Genomic DNA, 18,290 nt, shown 5'->3' on the forward strand with positions numbered 1-18,290 from the left:
CCCACTTTGTCGGATTATGCTCGAGGTATACTTGCAAGGGGAACAAAGCAGAGGAACTGCGAAGCTCTGAGACAACCAGAGACTGAGAAACGAAAGTAATCGTCGGTTTTATCCAACGATCGCGTCAATTCATCCGGCTGATAAGGATGATCCAGATGGAGCTCCAAGGTTTTTATTCATCTCCTCCAGCGGGCAAGCAATCTTTCCTCGAGTTTGTGGAGGCTGCTCGAAATTCAGTTAACGCGCTGGTAAAGAGAATTTTCGGCGGTGAAAACAATCCCCGCGAAGTTTGTCGCGCTAATGTATTCGCGGGCTGCGCGGCGGATATCCACCCTCTGTCCACCCACTCCCAATTTTCAAGCTGTAACTTCGTCAGGGGGGGGCCGCGTCCCGTCGTTGAAAAATCGCGGCTAATGGGAAAAATTGCTAAAGTTACACGGAAAGTTCCGGCGACTTTCGTCGTCTGCCGCGGCACCTTTCGCAATCGCAAAACTCCATTAAGCTCGGAAACTAATTTCCAACGGAGCTCCCCGGCCCGAGCATTGCATAATCCTTTTGCGGTCCGCGGTGGCCCGCATAAATTTCGATCCCGTCCAGGCGACGCGGCCGAAACTTCCTCGATCCCCGCGAATTCTTACAAATATCGACAAATGTTTGATCAAATAACTTGTGGTAATCTTCGGTGAAGTTTTGTCGCCGGCAAGAAGATAAACATTGGATCTGTTGAATCGAAGACGCGGCTCGGTGACTTCGTTGGCGGGAACCTTTTCGCGATGGTGTTAACACCTTTAGGAATTAAGTCGCGATATTCGATTAATAGGGGGTAACAGTTGCGTTAGGTAAATTCCATCATTTTTCTGGCCACCTGTTTCGATTCCGAATCAAATTCTAGTAACTTCTGCGATTATTCCCGAGCGTGCTGAACGCAAGGCGTGTCTGACACGTTACGGTGCACTTCTCCTTGCGCACTTTCTCCGCAGAGATCAGATCTCGTCCATCCTCTTCAACAGTGTTTCAATTCTTCTTTTCGATATTCAAAAAATCCAATACACCCTAAATGATTTTAGTCCGTATTCGTGATTACGTTATTCGGCTATCTACATCTATTTTCCGATTAGGTTAACAAACAGATGATATCTGTCCCTAGACTTTTGCACTGGTCTACTGTTATATGTGCTATAAGTATAACTATTTAGAATAAAAATCTCTTCCTTGTTTTCTTATATGTTTTCTTTTGTAATGTCTACTGTGCAATACAGAATTATTATTATTTTTTTTATTATTATTATTATTATCAGCATCAAGCACGGTGGGAGATCGTTTCCAACTGATAGCGAGCGATGGAATTTTTCCCGAGCACGATCGCGAATTATGTTCCCCGGGTCTGGCCATAATTAAAGAGATCCAACGTTGAGCGCACGGCCGCTTTATGCTCACTGAGGTTCGTTAAGCCCCGACCAATTAATTTCCATTGTACTTTGAAACGGCCAGCGGGCACGATTCTTGCGGTCCGAGCCCGCGCGAGCGTCTAACACGCTGCCAATTCTCCGCTACGCTTCCGCATCCGGCGCGGACCGATGTCCCGCGGGAAACTTGCGCCACGGAATTCCATCTATTCGGGTAACCAATGATAAATGTCGAACTTCCCACTCCCCGGGCGAAGAGCGAACGAAAAGTTTCGACCTCCACCAGTTGATCCAACGATTCGCGACCTTTCTTTTTTCGACCCGTGGCATCGAATTCATGGGCACGCTGCAAGCTTTTGAATTTCCCACGTTCAATTTTCGCGCGCGGTGCTCCAAGAAACTGTTGCGCGCAGATTCTCGCTGACGGGCTCGTTCAAATATTTACAAACCTTGGGTCACGTTGACCGGCGGAGATTTATGCGAATGCTCCGGATCGCGCGTTCCGCGGCCTTCTTTTCCCTGCCGCGAGATCAGCGGGTTCGATCTCGCGCGTTCAAGTTAATTTTAGACGTTCTAGAAATCTGGTCGCCGAGATGAATCGCCCCGTCTGCTCTCCTAATCCGTGTCTACCTAAGGCTGCTTGACGGCGCGCTCCGCGTCGACGGGCTTGTCGCTAGCGGAGCTCCGAGGCTCTCCGCGATCGACGAAACGGGGAGCCCCGCGAGCGGGCGCGGGCAACGATGAAGCAACAGTCGGCGATAAGAAAAATCGACCTGCAACCGTCGTCGACTTCATTCACAGTTCAGGGAGCTGATTTATCGGCGGCGGGCTCTGCGCAACGCCTCCGACGGAGCGGAACGAATCGTTAATTCGCTTCTTGGAACCGTGTAGCTTGTGTACCTCTCTCGCGAACTTTCGCTGGAAATATCTCGCCCGTGGATATTTCTGCCCCCGCGAGGCGGCGTTCGATTCCCTGCTATTTACGGCAGATTTACTGCTTCATTTCCTGCGCAGCTTCCTTACAGATCTACGCAAAGCAGAGCGGCCTCGAATTTCTGGAGGGCTGGAATTTCCGATCGTTCGCTCGTGTCCACAGACAAGTGACTGTTAATTAAGCTACCCTGAGTCGTCGTTAAAAGATCCCTTCTTCCTTTGAGCTTGATATTCAACATGGCTGCTGCCTGAAGCTACAGCCTCCCGCTAGCAAGCATCTTGGCACAGGGGGACGTTTCTACCGAGCCTCACCTTCGTCGTTTCGCTGAATGGACACCGAGATAGTGAACTGACGAACTCGCGGTTGAAAGACGCAGGGTTAAGAAACAGAGCGAAGGGGCTGAATGCTCCGATTTACCCGGAAATATTGAACAGGCGTTGAACCCCGGCGGTGCTTCTAGCATCGAGGGGACGACACGTCGTCGCTCGGGTCGTCTGGTCGTATTTTTATATACACGCGGCTCTATATACACGTGCGCGACGGTCGAAAGGCTAAATACGTGGAGGACCCTGACAGACGAGATCGTCTGCAACCTTGGGCGAGTCTGGCCAGCGCCGCCCACTTTTCTGCCAAGTCAATCTCGCGGAAGCTTCTCCGACGTTGGCAGAAAGCGTGGGCTTCGAGTCCCCCTCGCACCTCCGCCTCCTCCCCTAATTCTTTTTAGACCCCGTAAACCCCGAAATACCGGGACGGTGATGGCGGCCGCCGTCGCCTCCGCGTTCCTCCGCCGAGGAATATGCGGAACGTCCCGTTCGACTCCGTATCGCGTGTAAAGTCTCTTCTATAAAAGATGAAAAGAATCGCGCGCCGTGCCAACAACAGCCGCTGCCAGTCCTGAGAAGACGCCTGTTCGCAGGGAGCGAGAGGAAGACGCTGCGCTGTCTGGTGCCAAGAGAATCATCTGGAAATCGGGAGGAAGGTTATACCGTTCGCGGCGGTGAGATAATGTATATCTCGGCTCGAACGGCGGTAATTGAAGACAGATTGAGCGATGGGGCGCGCAGCGAACGCGAGGTGCCTCGATTAATTGATAATACGAGGAATAACGAACGATCGCGCGCGATACCGCGCCGCTGTCGTTATCGAAAGGTAATACGGCGCCAGATCCGGTTTATCCCAAAGCAGCGCTATCTTTCCCCCCGCTAATAAGAGACGGTGATCGATCGCGACACGCTAGAGCCCGACGATGTGGCGATCTTCCATCGATCTTCGAGACTTTCACTACGCGTGTAAATCGCGAACGTATTCGTTGGTCCAGCGACCAGCAGCCTCTGAATTATTCGCGGAAGTAGTAGAGAGACTTCTGAAGCGAGCTGGTGCAGCTCTTAATCGTCACTCGTGCTCCGTGCTCTCGCTGATCTACAGTGCCACTTATCAGCGCGACAAGCTCTATCTACGAGCACCACTCGTTTGCTCGAGCCGATCGTTGAAAATTCCCAGATGCTATCGCGCCCGAATGACATCACTCGGTTCGGTCTGGCAGCTGGAATCGAATTTGATCGTAACGCCGGCTCCTTCGTCGCTCGTTCTACGGGGAGGAATCTCTATAGAGAAAAGTAGCAGCGACGTCGTACGTCTTCGAGAAGCTCGAGATGGATCGAGGGTATCGACGAGCACGGGGAACAGCTTCCGCGCGACGGAATTAATTTGTACGAGGGGATTAAGCGATTCCGTGTCAGACATCGAGAAGGCCGCGGTGTCGCGCGGTGAAATCTTTCCATTCGTCACGGATCGGATTACTTCCTCGCGCAGACCAACTTCCCACCTGCAAACTTCCCTCGATCCTTCTTTCCCTCCTTGAAACTTCTCGCCCGGCTCCCTGAAGCCATAAAAATGCAGGGGGAGCCGAGCACCGCGTCTCGCCCTTGTAATCGGGAGACTTTCGGGGCCGAAGGCGGCGCTATCAAATTGTAGATCGATCAGAGACGGCGCGATATATCGCTGGCTCATCGGTATCGCGGGCCCCAATATCGCGCCGATTTCGCCGACGGAATTCCCAACCGCGTGGCACTCTCCCGCGATTCTCGTTGCGCCGCCCTATCGGCATTTATATCTGGATCGGATGGGGGTTAAGCTCTTTCGAGATCGAGACCCGCGATCCCTGTGTCTGGATTTCCAATCCTCGAGATCGTAAGAGCGATCGATCGAAGCACGTTCGGATGAAACGTAGTCGTTAAGAGAATTTGTGAAGCGAGTCACCTATTGTTAATCCAAAATTCACACCCACCCAATGCTCGAATGCTTAACACGCTAGCAGTGCACGCGATCGTATTTTACTCCATATTTTACAGTGGCTACGGTATTATAAATATTAATAATAATAATTATATATTCTAAAATGCAGCGTCCCGCTCCGCGGATAATATTCTCATCAGAAGATAATTCTGCAATTGGAGTGTGTACGCGCTAATGGGTTTTGATACGAGATAATTCAGCATCGAGAAAATTTCGCGCAGTTCATTTGAATTCCGCATTATATTTCATCGCCGGCGGAATCAAATTAATCTACGGGAACTCTGCTTTATATACCCATCGTTTTGCATGTTAAGTTTCCAATTTGGGATAACGCGCATTGTTCGGTATAATTACGAGTAGAAGAATCTATTTAGGGTGTTCGCGATCGTCCGGAATTAATCCAGAATAAAGCACAGTGTACCTACCACTTTGCATTCGTTCGGAGGGTACAATGTTTTCCCACTCGAGCCTCCACTCGAAGGATACAATGAACTTTAGCCAAAGTAATCGGGGCAACGATGAAAAACAATACAGCCAGAGGGGGAGAGCACGGAAGATAGGAGGCTCCTGGTTTGCTCTAAAGCCAGCTCGCTCGCCCGCGGCGCATAATCCCGCGCGATTTCCAATCGCGCTTTACTGTTTTCGAAAATCCATCGCCGCCCGCCCGATCGCGTTGCAATTTTTACCCCCCCCCCCCGGGGCGGCACACGTACCACGAACCCCCCGCGAGTGCAAACAGAAGGGTAGCGAAGCGCGACCTCTGGATTACTGGGGGACGATAATTGGATTGTCGCGAGTGCAAGTTCCGACTGGGAATTTCCCCGGTAACAAAGCAGATTAAAGCGCCGAGGATCTTGTCAACGGCGATCCTTTGCGCAACAGCTGCCGCTAACTATCCCCGTCCACCGTCCAATCCAATTACACGTCTTTCGAGTAGTTAAAGGTGTCGACCGCCTCGGCGCAGACTCGCAAAATCTCTGCCCGCTTCTTGGATCCGCGACCTACTGCGAAGCGTCGCGATTCCCCGAAGCTCGCGTAGAGCCTTCCATCCAGATGTCCCTGCGAAACGTCTCTGTCTCGAGGCGCGCAGATACGATCTACCGACGCGTATCAATCAAAAACGACCATTCATCTCGATACGATTCTAGAAGCACTCGCCTCGCGCTGTCAAGTGCTTACCGCTGGGATATCAGGCGGGATAGGCGTCGGTGTGTCATCGTTGACTACCGAATGATTTCGAGGTGATAAGCGGCCCACAATAAACCTTCCGCGAAGTGTATACTTTCGTCGAGTCTTGCGACTGTTTCGAGGGAAAGCATTGCACGGGGCAATCGGCGGTGACGAAACACCGCGATATCGTTGCTGCAGTCGCGTAGCAGGTACAGATTATTGCGAATCATCTTGGTTTACTCGCGAATCGGGCATTGATACCAGAGACGAGCCGCGTTTATCTAATCGACTCGATCGCCGGGGTACGTTCTGCACGCTTATTACTTTCTTACCGTAGCAATGTCGCATCCTCTTTCTCGTCGTCGCCCACGTTCGCCCTGGGAATACTTGTTTCGTACGTTCTAAACGACAGATGCTGGGGGTTGGTTATATAACAGTCACCCACAAACTACATGCTGACTGAATCGTATCAGTATCGAAACAGACCAATGAGAACATTATCTACCGACCTTGGTATTAAGAAGTACGAGCGATCGAGTTTCGGCTGATCGACAGAAACTCCAGAAGATTGGCGGGGAGAGGGGTTCCGTCAAACACCTTTTCCACGCTCCATGCGTATATGTTAAATTGTCAACGAGAAAGTTAACGATGCGTGCAAAAATGGGTCTTACCCGTACATGTGAAATAAATAAATAAGTAAAAATATCGTGTCTCACGCGAGACTTGAATCTCGCGAGACAATTTCATTATTTTATTATTTTCTTAATTATTTCGTCATTAGTCACATGAAACTAAACTCCAACGAGATAAGCTCCGTGATATATTTTCAAAAATCTCATCTCTCGCGACTATTTCCATTATTTACATTTAGTTGCTGCTGAGATTTTTGTCTAACGATAGAAAATTCGTTTAAGAGTGCACGGTGTTATGAAACTACTGGCAACTTGTAAGAAACAGTGGGCACTTCGACACCCATCGAAGCTTCCAAAACGCGACAGCTTTCGAACGACACGAAACCCCTTCGTTTCCAAATGGGGGGGAAAAAAAAGAAAATCTATCGTTCGTATTGCTTTTGCGAGCCACGAAGAAGTTCATAGCTCTTTCGGCAAGGTCAATGTTAAGAGTCTAACAACGGTGCAGGCGGGGGAGGGGGAGACGTGCGATAAGCAACTGTTTATTTAACTGTCGTGAGAGAATGAGAACACGGCGCCAATTTGCAATCTACGGTCGCGTACTTCGTTGTAACGCTATTGTAGTTGAGATAAGTGCCGCTTAAAAGTTTCGCGGCGTCATTGCGTAACGAGGCTCTATTTAATTTCCCGCGCGCAATCACGCGACTACCGCCGCCCTTCCCGAACCTCCAAACCTCTCCCCCTATTCCGCCATCTGTCGAAACCGAGCAGCCGCTCGAGTGGATGTCAATCGACTTTTATCTATAAACTCTGGGAAATTTTGTTTTGCTCCGGAGCCGATAATAGAGGTGACGCGTGCTCGCGCGCCCCGCGCGCGTCGGCCAATAACAGCGGGGGATCGCCGCCGTTCTTCCCGATCGCGGTTCACACCCGGGGCGAGGGCAGAACAGTGGAACAACAGAGAAACAGCAGCTTACAGCTCCAATAACGCCGTGTCGGAGTAGTGCTCGCCGCGACCGTAGTGTCCGCGATAAAAACTTCAATAAAAACCGGACTGCGTCTGCGTGGCGATGTGCAAGAGCAGTAAACGTCCCGAATTACTTTTTCGCTGCTTCCTTCCGCGAACCACACCTGGAACATTCGCGGAACTTCCCGCGGCGGCATGGCTGCTCCATTTTCTTTCTCTTAACCGGATGCCTGGAAAGTTTCGCGCGCGCCAACATTGCAGCTCGTGGGTGCCTGCCGTGTTCCAGCCGAACGTTACCATCCGCCCCCGAGACGGTGAAAATTTGGCGCTCTACCAATTTGCGTTCGTAGAGCGAATAGAGATCGACGGGGTTTATTTCGGGCGTTATGAACGGGCGCGATACAACCGGGTTAGACTTCATTCCGCGCTGATATTGAACGTCGGGCCGTGGAACAAGGGGTTAAGGAGCGCGGAGGGGTGGATCGGGCGGGCGGGGTAGCTCGCGGGGAAAATTGGTAAATCGTCCGATTTCGTTCATGTAGGTCAACGGACACGGCTAACCTAGGCAGAACCTTGTGCCAGTTAACGGGGCCCCGCTTAATAAACATTATATACGCGGGCGAAGATTATTTCGGGAGCAACTGGCTCGAAGAGGTTCACTCGCGGCACAGCTGGCCGCGGGCCGAGTAGTCTCGTGCGTTCAAATTTCCTTTCTGTGTTTTTCTCTCTTTTCGTCGGTCCCGCTCGGCCCGATGCTCCGACCGAGGGGGTGGAATCGACGGGAGACGATCGTCAGACCGTTACAAAATTAACGGACGCGGAGAACGCGGCCGGGGAGTGACGTCTGTTATTGCGAAAGCCGGTGCCAGCGGGCTCGAAATTACGGCTGAACGTCGGGTCACGGAATACTCCGTGCTTTAGCGGCGATTATTATCCGCGGTGCACGGATTATCCCGTGCTTTCGGTTGTGGTAGACATTCGGAGATACGGGCTTGTCCGTGTGAACCAGAAAGAATATGTAAATCGTCGTGATTGTCTTATCCTTGGTATCTCGGAGTTATCTAATTCTATTAGTAGACAAAATGTACCTATATCTGAGTCAATAAATTGCTCGTCTCGTGGCGCGCCACCCCCTGTGGAACTATTTGCTAACGGGTGACAGGGATATCCTTTCGAAAAAAGATAAAAACTGAGTGTATCCTGAATATCAATCCCCAGTCACAAAAGCGTTTCATCCGAAAAAAGCCCTCGCGGAGAAACGAGGTGAAAGGTTGCATTCAAAGGCTAAAACTATCGATGCCCACTGTATTACTAAATAGGTGCACAGCGCGCCTATTGGTATCCGCAGAGATCAATGCAGTCAATATGAAAGGCCAGTGATTTAACCCGAGCGTGGATCATAGACGATAGGTCAAACTCTAACCGACGCGCGAGCTCGGCTTCCCTGTTGCATCCGGTGCAGTTGCATCGGCTGCAGCACGTGCGTTTGACACTTTCTGCCGATTGCACGGCTTCGTCGATAAGCTCTGCGCCAGCCAGGGATCAACGGTTCCTCCGTAAACACTTGACCCGTAAACGCAGAGTATTATCCCAGGACGTGCAGAAACGAAATCGTACCGTAGATCAGAATGAGCTGCATATCAATCCCCCCCCCCCCGTCCCTGGAGGTTCAAGCGACACACGCGACAGACTAGGTCGCGATGCCTTCGACCTGCCAATCCAAACGCAATCTCACCGAGCACACATCTAATATTTGCAAACAAGTTTTCCCCGAAGCATCCTATCTCGGCCTGTCTAAAATAAGAAACAGTTCGGGGAATGACGTATCGGTAGGATCGGGTCCCGATAACGCGATACCGTGAATATTAATAGCGCCCAGGCGGTTCCGAAAATGAAAACAAAAACACTCGATCGCGATCGTGCGTCAAGATCCGGCGGATAACAGACCGGCGGGGTTCCGGCGCGGGTGGTGCGCCTACGTACCTTGTTCGTACTACTGCTTCCAATCGTTATCCCAAATATATCTGTTCTGATCAACGATGGGCCTCGGTGCGTTGACGGACCCCTTCATAAGTGTCCCTCGCGACTTCACTAGGCGTCACTATGCGGGCTGACAGTGGACGCGTTTTCCAAGCGGCCGTGTGCGGACCGATGTGATCTAGTCTTCGAGCGAGGAGGATTGCGTTGACGTGGAGCGAGCGGCGTGAGATGACCACGAAGAGGGTGGCTGGGACGTCCGAGGTACTCGAGGATCGTGGAGGGTGACGGCGGCTGGTCACGCTGACGCAGCAGAAATATGTGCTCGCAAGGGTGGGTTCACGCGCGGCGAAGGTTGTGTCGCGGAGGAACGGTTCCGTGGCGGGCGTCCTCGCGCAAGTACGAATTACTGAAGACACCTGTCGAAACAGCCTGTCTTTTATACGCTCGAGGTGACACCGGCAAGATAAGGCCAGCTCCCGGCGTTTACATGCGCCTGGGTTTCCTCGTTCTCGGCCGTAGCACCCGTCGACGCATCTACGATTCCCTCGTCACGCTGAATCCCACGTAATTACAGGTAGATACTTCGGTTCGTAATAAATTATTCATCGAACGTGCTCCTCCGACGCCCTGCCCTCATCGAGGAGCCCGATCCTCGGCGTCTCGCGAGCTGATGGGTCCTCCTTCGATCGATTCGCGACAAAGGGCCGAGGCCGTGGATCAAGAACTATGTGCAGCGACGAATAAAAGTGTAAACGGCTAACGCTTGTCTTACGAGAAGTGCGATACTGACTAATAAGTTGAGTTATTTTTTTAAAAATTAGGTTATCGGAATTACTAACTGAGTCCAGCAAACATAATGTAACACTTAATTTTCGTTTATACTAACAGTGTCCAGAATATTTTAAAAAATAATAGCTTGATGCAAGGTTTACAGTTTTGCACGTCTCGTTGGAAGTGCAAAGAACGAATGGTAATAGAAGAATAGAGCAATCAATAATCGCCGTTTGTTGACGATTGTTGAAAGTAATACGCTTTTATTGTAAAATCCGTCATATTTCCTCCGTCTTTCAATTGTTACTTAATTTAAGTTAATTTAAAGCCACTTAACGAAAAAAAACGAAACCGATCATTTTTATGTGTGATAAAAGTTTATCATTAAATAAATTTTCACAGCCAAGATAAGAAAAACATATGGTTGTGTCTCAACTTGGACAGAGAGTGGCAGAGGGGTACGTAAAATTTTGCGACGTATTCGTTCGGAATGTACAAAAATACCGAAAATAACGGCCCGAGAACTAAATATGAATAAAGGCTAGGGGATGGACAATTTGCCGTTGTTTCAAAAGACTTGGCTTAAAAGCTGAAGAAGAAAACGCAAACCTGCTCTTTCTGACAAGAATATAAAACTGCGAAAAGTATTTGTTAATACCTTGATAGAATGGACAGTGGATGATTGAAAGGGGGTGATGTGGTCCGATAAATCAAAAATAAATCGAGTTGAATCGAATTGAAGATTCTGGTACTGGACCTCATCAATAGAAGCGGATCAAACATCGAAAGTAAAAGAAACAAAAAGTAAAGTCACAAAGCAGCAACATTTAAATATCTTACAAAATAATTTACCGCCAGTTGCCAATTCCATTTGATACAATGGAAATGAGCCCTGATATAAATCCAATTAAAATTTTGTGGACAATAATTAAAAGAAGGTTAGGCAAATACGAGAATCCACCAAAAATTCTAATTATTATTTATTATCACACTTTTGCTCGTCACTGTAGATCTCTGGAGACTGGACTCGAGCTCGAAGAATGCAAGAGGTTTTCACTCGAATTCGCGCTTAGGTGAAGTGATTAGGTTCGATGTGTCGGCTTGCGATCGAAAACAGTAACGCGTGCCATCCAGCCGGATAACAGAGATATGTATTTGAGTATTTTTAGTGGAGGGAAAGTGGTTTTGGACGACCGACGAACGCACGGCGGCTGTGGGGTAACAATTGTTACGGAAATAGAATCGAAAAACGTTCGTAAATAGAAGGGAGATGAAACAATGGTAGCGCGTGACGTGAAATCTAACGCGGTATAATTGCACGATTGTCAGAGCCGGATTTTCTTTGAATCGATTGGAATATCGTCGGGCGTCGGTCGCCAGCAGGAAAAGGTGCGCGGCGGGAGGAAGATTCTTTTAAAAATTCCTTGAAACGTGATCGCAATCGGTTTCCTCGTTTCATTAACCGCTGTTCGAATGCGTATCACGCTCGTGCCGCTCGCGATAGACGGAAGGAACACGGAAAATACATAAAACGACAACGAGACGCGATTAAAGAAATGACAAGGGAATCCCGTTTCCCCCCCTGGAGATTCGCGGAACGGCGATATTGTGGCTGAATGCAGAGATAAACCGACGCGCTTAGGGTTTTTACCGCGGTGTCTGATCAGTTACGTCTTCGACTCCTTGACGGAGGACTGGGAGAAGATACAAGGAATATACTACTTGCTTAAAGGGACATCTAATTCCTATTATTCTCGTAACAATGTTCACTGATTGTATTTCCTGCAATGCGCCTCTAAATATAAGTCCGAATGTCTCGCACGTGGGCAATGACGTCGCTTCAATGTTACATTTGCTCTAAGTGATGTAGGTCTATAATTGGCGCTCTCCGAGGCGAATGCTTGATTCGAAACAAAATTCCCCTGGCAGGAATAACTACACTTATGTACTCCGATCGCGATCAGGCAAAATCTCAATAACTTGTCTCATCTGATCCCCTGTACTTCGTCTTAGATCGAACTATGACTTGCTGGATCGCGTGAAATGAACCGAACAAGCATCGTTCAGTTGATTTTCTAAATTCGTGTCCCTATTCCACACGAAGCACGAGTGCAGAGCCGCATTTTCACGGTCGAGGGTTACTGGTCCCCTGAACGAGGTCGCGGACAAAAATTCAAGCGCGGAAAGTATCGCGCCAGCTTAAAGCCGAGCAGCCACAGCATCCGCTGCGACAGGGGATCCGCAACCAAGAAACTGGAAACTGTCGCATCGCTGCACGTGCTTCCAACTACCGCATCACCCACCAAGGTGTGCTCCTATACAGCACATACCCGTCGAAACGTAACCTCCGAGCAGAATTGAGCATCCCGACCAACACCTTCACGAAAACAGCCACCACGTTCAGGCTAAACCCTCGATGCGAATTCGTCTTCGAGTCTACGATTCTTACGTAACCGCTCGACGTCTGGCCAGGCTAGACGAGGAGGATCAATGGGTCGCAGCTAGACGTCACTCGACGTCGATTCATCGGAGGAGAGCAAGCCGTTCGATAGGGATCACGCACCGTGTAACCAGTGTAACCATTGTAACCACGTATCGTTCTCGTGCCGAGGAAGCGCCGCCGTAAAACCCAATTCATCCGACGGCGGCGACGGCGACGCGTCTGCGCGGGCCACCGTGTTGCTGTTGTGGGCCGACGGTGGCATTGACCTTGAAATTCCCGGTACCAAGGTCAGGACACACGAAACCCCGTACGCGGACGCGCGACCTCGAGAACGGGGAAGCCCAGAGGGATGCCGGTCACCGGGAACCTTAAGCCGTTCAGACGCCGATCTCCAGAGGGGCGGCTCGGTCCTGGTGGAGACTCACGATTAAGCAGCGATCACCCGGGGGGGTTACTCTCTCGGCCGGCTTTTCGTGGACCGCGATGCTTAGTAGCTTTCGAACGACTGACGCAACGGTGCCTCGGCGTCCAGACGCTTACGCAACGACGCCGTGTCCCCTCTTTTTCATCCCCTCGGATTGAAGCAGACGCGACGTCGAAAAGGGACGACGACGACGACGACGTAGACGACGACGAGCACGACGACGCCGGCCACCAGCGACGGCGGCCAGCCAGCGGACGTACACGGTATAGGGCGAGATCGGAAGCGTGCCAGCGGCAACCGGTGCGAACCGGATATCGTGGAAATTCTGGGAACGGGATCGCCAGCCTCTGGCGCACGTAGGCGTCGCGACGCCCCTGAGATCGAACGGTGACGTCCGAGCCGCGAGAGGCTTTTCGAGCCACGATGACGTGCATCGAGGCCCTCTGACGTTTTCGGCAAACGGAACGGAAGTGGCTGCGCAATCCCGTGCTACTTTCCATCGTCGCCAAGCGGTTTCCCCTGCCAAAATACTCCCCTTTGCACCTGCCCTCTGCCTCGTTCCACCTTTCCACCCCGCCGCGACCTTCTTCGATATTGAAATTGCTTCGATGCGCGAGCAACGAGGTACAGATTATCGTCGGTAACGAACGATCGCCAACGCGGGCGAAAGAGAATTTGCGAAAATTCTCCGCGAGGACTGACATCCGTGGCCTGATACGCGGCCTCCGGTAAGCGTAAATAGGAGAGCGCAGGCTTGGCACGAGATAAATGTGGGTTGCTGGAGCGCGACGCGTACAAACGTACTGCCGCTCGCTCTCTGATGAATGGATATAATCCGGCCGATTTATCAGACAACCGGTTTCGGGACCGAGATTAAATCGGCCCTCTATCGAGGCTAACTCCTTCTAAATCCCTGCTCCCGTGACCTTCGCAGAACTACCGCGCCAGAAGATCAACTTAAGTTTAGCAAAACGTGTGGGACGTCCATACTGAAGCTTAGAAAAGCGCGGTGGGAATTGGAGGGCTCCCAAAACCCGATAACAGATCGCTGCGGTCTAGTATCAACATCCGAAGCTATGTATCTTGTATCAGGGACGGCCTTGAATTCCCGATCCCACGACCTTCTCCCTGTCTCTGAATACTGGTTCACGCGCCACGTCGAGCGGCTCAGGCGTCCAGTGACACAACAGTTTCCAAAGTATTGTTAGGATGAAACAAGCGGTCGATAAGATTGCTGCGCCATCGCTCGGGCATCGTCTCCCACCCCCGCCACTGGGCCGATGCTGGAGGATGGTCGTGGTCTACGATATCAGTAACCGAAACTACGAAGCTCCTTGTATCAGGGTTGACCTTTAGACTCGCGTCTCCGTGGGATGATCGGGCAAAGCAGGCGCGAGATACGCGATAAAAACGTTATCGGCTCGGAGTCTCTGTTGAAGGAAGTGGCATGTGGCTCAGCGTCGTGCCGCCTCTGTGTGCAGAGGCGGTCATCGATTATTCGTGTAGACACGCCGCGATATCAGCCGCCGCAGAATGCAGATGCACCGGCTGCAACGAGATCGACCACGTCGCGGTAGGCACACTGACCCATTTCCGACGCCAGCTCTCCAAGGACGCTTCCAAAGAATGCGCGGCGCGGGCGAAGGGGATCCTTCCCGATAAAAGACGAAGAACAGCTCGAAGCCGGGGAGCCTCGTTATTCCTCGCGACTGTAATCGCGGCGAGAACGGAAATGCGCTGGTAAGGGGGTAGTCGACGGGGCGTTAATTTACTCCACGGGGAGGCTGCTCGTGGTCGCTGATAAATGGAATTCTATAATTCCTGGCAATTAAGCGAAAGATGAACAGTTATGGTTCCTAGTCCGTGGGCGTTTTATGCTGACGTTATTTCCGCCGAAGAAGCCGAGTCTTTGAGTACTTCTCTGCCGAACGTGGTAAGAGGGAACGGTCCGCGGTGTTTGCTTCGAAAGTACCTCCCGCCGGAATTTCGTCCCAGACTGACCCGCGGGGTTAATTAAAAATTACCGCTGACGAGGGCGCGAACTGTTATTATTATTATTATTATTATAATTAAATGTCTTTATTGCAAACAAACAAGACACAGCAGGTAGAAAACAGAGAGAAACACGACAAATGCATAGGCGGGCTTCAGTCAGGACTGTTTTTCAACCAAACCTTAAACGAGAACTTAATCTAGGCTTAAAATTAATACAAGAAAAGTAAAGAATAGAAAAGAACAGAAACGACGAGAAGACGAACCGACCGTATCGCAAAATTTGATTGGAATTGTAGAAATATTATAGAGAAATTATAACGCATGAAGCAGTAGGAAAGATTTACAAGCGTGATACAGCGCGCTTAAGTAAAACCAGCTTGGTCATTCGTCGTTGGCTACCATCCTTCAGTCAACGCGAGATCGATCGTGCCGTGAAACAACACGTGTACTCCGAGACGACATAGGTATTAGATCATCGATAAATGGGCACGCTTATCAATTAAATGTATAATGCTGACGGTGTGACGAAAGACAATCGGCGTTTCGCGTCCGTCGGTTTAATATCGTCCCAGGTAGCCGGAGATCGACGACAATGCCACTTGGCCAATGGCTCGGATAACCGTCGACTAATAAACCTGCGCGACTCATCCAGCCGGGATAATCGACTCGTGAACAAGACCCCGGACCAGCGGCAATTAACCACCGGTGAGTAAACAGCCGCCGGTGAATATAGACCGAGCGATCTTGTCAATGCTCTCGAAAGTCACGGCGGGGGGAACTTTATCGCGTGGTCTGTCTACCGGTGACGAATGCACACCGCCGAGCGTCCGTTGCTATTGATCTTCATTGCTCGCGAGGACGACGGTTCGTTCAGGGGTTGAAATAGTTGCGACTCCCGTAGAAGGGCCGGGGGATCGCGTAAACGGGTCGTTGACCGGAATGTCTCGGGCAGATAGGGTGATCGATCTCCGACTTTGGAATTAGAGCTATCACGCGGGAAATGGACGTTTCGGTTAATACCGGGCGATGTTCATTAAAAGTGGAGCTAGCCGTGAATTCTATTAACACGTCCCGCTTTTTCCATGCACCAGCCTGTTGCAACCCGCCCTCGTCGATACGGCCACATCCCTCGCAGCTCCTTCGATTCGATCGCTCGATAATTCCGCGGCAATTCAACCGCGGACACGTTCACGAGTTGGGAATCGCGAATTCCTGTTGGCGGGGCGACAAATCACAGTCCCCTCCCCCCTGCGATCACGGAATCGCTTCGAAAGGCCAGTTGATTATTACGGTAATACACAGCCGCGCCACCAGCAACCAGAATGGAAAACTAGGAGGCACCCGAGGGAATCCCTGAGACACGAATACGAGAAAGGCCAGTCACCTCCAAACTAGGAGGTCCCTTCTACTCTCTCTCGCTCTTCCTCTCTCTGTCTCTTCCCCTCTCTATAAGCACGCCCGTAATAGTTCAGTGGAATTTAATCGAGACGGCAATTGTTTCCTATTAACAGTTATGAAAGCACTCCAACGACGTCTGAACCCCTTTGAACCGACGCCGACGCCGAAGCCGTACCATATCCCCCCTCCGGACAGTCATTTTAATTGGAATCCATTCGAGAAGATTGTGGCCGAGCAATGGAGTTCGAATCGCCCTAAAATTGGTAGCGAGACCGCGCTCCCCAGAGGGAAAAGGGTGGCCGTCGTCTTCCTCTCCTCGAGATCCTCGCGACCAATGACTTGGTAAACGATGATTCACTGGCGGAAGCTTGGTTCGACGCTCCGCGAACCGTCTGGCGAGAGATTATGCATCTGTCGATACTCCCGAGAAGACAGTGGTAGGAAATGGTACTTGAGAAAACTTGCACCTTTTTCTCCGGCGGCTTAAGTGGAGCCGTACGCTCCTTGGGAAGAAAGTGGCATAATAGATAGCCGCTTGCAACAACTGTATTCAACTCCATTTCTTCCTGGAGGCTCTCTGGTAAACACTGATTCTTTACGGAGCTCCGGGAACGGTAAACTGCAACGGAAGTTCCACGAAGGGGATTGAGAAACGAGGGAAGTTACTCAAGAAATTATTCACGATCCGCGTTATCTCATTTGCCCGAGCACCGAGCGATAAACGAAGGCGTCGGCTTGTGGGAAAGCCAGCGTGCCTGGTTGGGGAGGAAAGAGTGTACACTCTACGGTTTACTCGATAAAACGTTGCGTGGTTGTTGTTGCAGCGGCGCGTTATCGGAACCGCGAACCGCAACCTCGGGTTGCTCGAGAAATTTCCATTCGCGATTGCGTCGAAAATCGTAATCCCTGAGTCACAAGATTGATAAATCCATTATCTATCGACGAATTGGAGCAGACGGTGCTCGAAACACCGAGAAAAACGATCGAAGCTAGCGACACTTGCGCGGGATCAGCAGGAAACTTGTAATCGCGTTCCAATGATCGCAGCACGCGAGCTTATTCGATGCCTCTTAGAGTACAGGCATGTGAACAATAAGAGAGGCAAATAGGAGGCAGTGGAACAGGAAAAAAAAAAGCAACCAGAACCATGTCACAAAGGCAAGAAAGGCTTCCTCTCTCAAGAAATATCGCAACGAAGAGCTTTCAACGAGGGATGCTTAATAACATCAAGATGCAACGTCGCGAGCAGATCTTTCTTCTTCCTTTCTACCTTAATCCACGTTTCACTACCAAACGCTTCAGCCTCCACGTCCCACCGCTCACATTTCCTCTGAATATTCTTTTACGTCGATGCCTGTCGCGCTCAAGGGAGCCGCCCCTCTGTACACAGGGCAGCACGTTTAACGAGAATTAGACGAAAAGCTTCTGGAAAGTATGGGAACTTGTGGAAATTAAAATTTTAATGCATCCCCGTCTGTGGCCGTTGAGAAATGATAATATCCTGTCCCCGGGAGTCTTACAGCCTTTTGATCGCGGGAAATTAGTTTTACGCTCAGCCGCAACGTGAATTAACTCGTGATTACTGCGGCCGTCCATAGGAGGCGTGTTCCGCCAGCAACGGGCGTGATTTATTTGACGACACTGGGGCGATAAATAAAATCGATGTACCGCCGGGCGGTTCGTTACTCGCGGGGATATTAATTAGCACCGCGAGCGTAGACGCTGCTCCTCGATTAAAGCCGGCCAGTGACTCCTGAAATCTCGCCGATCCACCACGCATCCGTCGCACGTCGGTCCGCTATCCTTCTTTTCAATTATCGGCGTAACAAATTGCCCGCTAGTTTAAAGGAACAACATTGTTGAAGCGAGCACGGC

General features: G+C 50.7%; 1 protein-coding gene across 6 annotated transcripts in view; it reads right to left on the bottom strand.

Annotated features, from left to right (window-relative positions):
• Mdr49 (Multi drug resistance 49) overlaps positions 1-18,290 on the bottom strand; it is a 64,491-nt gene that overhangs the window by 23,773 nt on the left and 22,428 nt on the right. The window contains exon 1 of one of the 6 annotated variants that reach the window (XM_076820467.1): positions 9,388-9,781. The exons of 4 other annotated variants lie outside the window; for them this stretch is intronic. The gene's annotated coding sequence lies outside the window, so the exon portion shown is untranslated. Of the gene's footprint in view, positions 1-9,387; positions 9,782-18,290 lie in introns of those variants that run through there. One more of the 6 variants, XM_076820470.1, reaches the window with a different exon arrangement.

This window comes from Andrena cerasifolii, chromosome 9 (genome assembly GCF_050908995.1).
Source record: "Andrena cerasifolii isolate SP2316 chromosome 9, iyAndCera1_principal, whole genome shotgun sequence".
NCBI lineage: Eukaryota > Metazoa > Arthropoda > Insecta > Hymenoptera > Andrenidae > Andrena > Andrena cerasifolii.